Source organism: Schistocerca nitens, chromosome 7, assembly GCF_023898315.1.
Source record: "Schistocerca nitens isolate TAMUIC-IGC-003100 chromosome 7, iqSchNite1.1, whole genome shotgun sequence".
In the NCBI taxonomy this organism is placed as follows: Eukaryota; Metazoa; Arthropoda; class Insecta; order Orthoptera; family Acrididae; genus Schistocerca; species Schistocerca nitens.
This window is the reverse complement of record NC_064620.1, coordinates 77,184,514-77,188,815: the sequence shown is the minus strand read 5'-3', so window position 1 is coordinate 77,188,815 and position 4,302 is coordinate 77,184,514. Positions and strand designations below refer to the sequence as shown.

Here is a 4,302-nt window from a genome sequence, read left to right as displayed (position 1 = left end):
TTTGCTTCGCTATCAGTATACTCCTAGACTCTGCTTTAAATTAAGTTCTCCCAACCCCCCCCCCCTCCATCTTTCCCTCCCTCCTTTTCATCCGCCCCTCACCACTCCCTTCCCACCTCCCTCGCCGCACACCAGTGTCCGGACGTTCCATCAGGCATATTATGGCAATTCCGATTTTGTGTATGTGTGTGTGTGTGTGTGTGTGTGTGTGTGTGTGTGTGTAGGGTTTTTATTTTTTTTACTGTGGAAATTTACCACCATGTTTTAAAGGTAGATGTACTCCTATTTTATGTCCGATTCTACATAATGGTTTTACGCCTGACTGCTTGGTTTTACCATTGTCTTATTTCTTATTTTTATGTAATGGTTTTATACCTGACTGTGCGGCTGATTCATGTTGGACTTCCCTATCTAGCTATGTCGTACTAAGTTGTCTTTTAGGTTTGTCTGTCATTCTGTTTGTCAATGTTCTGAAAATGTGTCTTTGTGTACTACCTTTGTTGACACCTTCAAAATTTCTTTCATCGATTTGCCGAATATGGCGCTGGCATAAGAGACTTTATAAATTGTGTCTTAAGTATCCTCGTGTAATGATTTTTGCTTGTATTTCAAATACATATTCTCCCATGGTCGTCTCCGCATGTGCAGTTAATCACTTTACAAAAAACTGACAAAAAGGGAAAAAATACACTAAAAGAATGCGACCCGTAGACGACACAGTTCAGATAAACACCCCCTACCCTTGTCTTCCTAATATCTTTCACACTTCGATGTCTGAGTTAGGTGAATGAATATCAGATCTGTACTGCTTTAAACTAAATATGTGTTTAGCTGCAATTAGTATTCATGTAGCTGTCGTAATGTATATTATTGCACAGCTTAAAGGTATGTACCACGTCCATCAATTATCTTTGTACTGTGGAAAGTCTTCTGAAGTAGAAAATACTTGCTATTTGGTTTCTGTTTTTTAAGATCGTTTCTGAATGAGCTTAAACTCGAAACTAGTCATCAGATAATAAAGGAAATTGATATTGCTACTTTGACAATTCTCTGCAATTTACTGCACTCTACACCAGAACAGTTGCTGACGACATGTCTTCCAGAATTCTGGAAATTAGTAAATACGTTTGATTAAAAAAGTAGTTCCTTTGAATGTATTTGTGACTTGCTTTTATACTGATACGTAAAACCATTGTTACATAAATATAGTGTTGGAAGATACTATAATCGAAATGGCGTAAAACTCTCCCAGGCAACTCGCAGCGCAGTTGCAACCTTTTAAGTGAACTGCGAAGCGCTAACGGCTGCAGACGAAACAGTAGCCGTCTGCACAGCTGTGATGATACTAAGAATTTTCCATAGAGACGTTACGCTACTAGTTGCGATAGGCCCGCGAAGCTGCCGCTCCCCGCCCACTGCAACTGCGAATGATTAACTTAACGACAAGTCAGCTGTAAGTCATTAACCATTCCTATGTCATTTTTATCAAAAATGAATCTCCTCCAGCTGTACTTAAGATTTCATATTTATTTAGATACTACTTTCGACGTTGCGTCAACGCCATCTTCAGGCGCTATATAACACACGATACATAAAACAAACAATGTGAGACATCAGTAGACAACAAGAGAAATCTAAGCTAACATGTCACCAAAATGTACCATTTCAATGTCAGTTCCTCATTTACGGCCGTGACTCAGATGTAAAGTAACCCAATTCTAATAGCCCTGCATTAGTAAAAGAAAGATCAAGTACATAACGGTGTTCCAAATAGAAGTAAATAGGGTGTTGTCAGTCAAAAAAGCTCGTCACATATGTAAAATACTTGTAGTTCGTCTAATAACTAATTACTAAAGAAGAGTACACATTCAGATATACAAAGTATAACTCTCGTATTGTTGTACTTAATCTAGGCAAGGGTTGACATAAGTCAACAACAATCATTGAAACGCTAAATCACCCACTTACTTGGACGACTAAAGTATAACATTTGTAGCATCGTTACACCATAAGTACTTACTCATTTCTCCTGTCCTCATAAACCTGTTCTTGCATAAAATTACTAGTTTTAATATATTGATTTTCCACTCATTTACGAGAAAGATCATGAGTGTGGGGGGGGGGGGGGTTTAACACTATTCTGCATAAAGGGCACATCAAACGATTGAGATAACACTGGATTGTAGCACTGACTACTATAAACGAAAGATGATGATGTGTCAAGTATAGATTCTGTCTAAGGGAGGTCTGATATTGATCTGTAATGGAACCTCATTTGTACTTGTTTGCCGCATACAAATTGCTAATGTCAGGGGAAAGTGCGTTTTAATGAAAATGAATGAAATGTAACTACTGTTAATGAATTCATCCTTTCCATAATATGTTTATAATTATTTATTTTGTACAATAGCTCACGGACTACTGATGTCTCGCATTGTTTGTTTTATGTATGGTGTGTTATATATGGCCTAAAGATGGGCTTGACGCAACATCGAAACTAGTAGCCAAATAAATATGGAATCTTAAATACAGCTGGAGAAGTTTCATTTTTAATGAAAATTATACCAGATGATGTCCCATCACCATCCAATTTAGATTTGGACGTATGAAGACCCTATGTCAGTCTTCCACCTACAGTACAAACACAGACTTTTTTCGCGTAGCTGTAAAAACAAAAGCAAAATTTTTCCAATATTGCATGTTTAACCAGAATAGTTACTGACGTCATGCCTCCCAGAATTCTGAAAATTAGTAAACACGTGTGAATAACAATGTAGTTCGTGTGACTGTATACGTTGGCCGATATGCTCATAAAATTGTCCATGTAGTATGATGTTGGGGATGCGGTACATTCATTGTTATTATTCCTATTTACAAAGGAGATATAAGCAACAAATGCCGATGACTGAATTCTACCATGTTCCTGCTTTCACATTGGTGATTGATGGAGCAGTACTTTTCTGCCACCAAAATATCCTAAAGAGGAAGATTTTTACACGTGTTAAAAAGCTAATGGTGTACTATTTTCTGGCAATAGTAGACGACAGACATTGGCAGAGGTAGTAGTTTTGCTGTGACATGTTCGCCAGCAGTGTCATGCGTTGGTTTGGATTTTCCACAGGTGGCGTGGGGATGGAAACGAGCTGATACATTTGTTTGGCTATTTTTCTGTAGTATTTGGCTGCTACTGGTCGTGTAAGCTGCCATGGACTTTGCAACGCATATTTCGCGGACACTAAATTCTAAAAATTAAAGGCAATCAGATTTATTTTTTTTATTTCAGGAGGAAGAAATCAGTGCATATCAACAACGGAAGGTTCACATCAGTGGTCAGTTGCCTGGTATCCATCCCGCGTCACTGTTTAGATTTTAATATAGCTTGAGTATTGTTCACATTAATTTAATAGGAGGTTGTTGGCACACGTATGTAAAAATATTTATTGCTTGAGTAACGAACGTTTCAGTCCTAACAGCTTTAGTCAGCACAACCACTCGCCATTCTCATGTTTCTCTCTATATTTCTAATTTATATTTTTCCTCCCTGCCTACAGCTTTCATCGATTTCACTGTTCCCCAAAATTCTGACTGCCTCCACTACACTTCTCAGCTCACTAACTTCGGAACGCACTTGCGATTAGATGGTAAAACTCTCACTGTCAACAGTACAATGCTCAACGAATGTCCGTTTGCGAAAAAACGTCACCAAGGTAGATACGGAAAACTAACAGTCGTTTGAGAACTGTATCGGAAGGAACTGTTACTGACTGTATTCGTCTAATGATATGCCCGAACTCGTGCGGGACTTGGTAGATTAATCTGCCACGAGTAATGAGTATGATGGGCAAACATCTATTAGGCGCACTACGAATGTAGTGTTGTGGACATGTTGGGAATGTGGATCTCACGGGGAGCGTGCAAGGGATAAGTCCCTGCAGACGCATTATACTCTGTGCCCGCGGTGGCTCAGATGGATAGAGCGTCTGCCATGTAAGCAGGAGATCCCGGGTTCGAGTCCCGGTCGGGGCACACATTTTCAACATGTCCCCAATGATGTGTATCAACGCCTGCTTGCATCTAGGGTGTTCATTTAATTATCATATCGAAGTGAGCCAATACTCAGAAAACAAAGACAAAGGTAAAATATCAGCCTTAACAAATGTAATGTTATCGTTATTAACAGACATTATTAGTTTATTCCATGAAAGTGCAGAACACCCACCTGAAGATGGCTGAAAGCTTGTCAGCAGAAATATCGTGGCAGGAAGTCGATGTTATCCGGCTGCGATCCCGAAACTTCACGGA

At 39.1% G+C, this 4,302-nt stretch overlaps 1 non-coding gene across 1 annotated transcript; it reads left to right on the top strand.

The window, feature by feature from the left end:
• The first annotated feature begins 3,951 nt into the window (after positions 1 to 3,951).
• On the top strand, positions 3,952 to 4,026 carry Trnat-ugu (transfer RNA threonine (anticodon UGU)). Its single transcript has one exon. It is a non-coding gene; the product is annotated as a tRNA-Thr (tRNA).
• Positions 4,027 to 4,302: the final 276 nt, after the last annotated feature.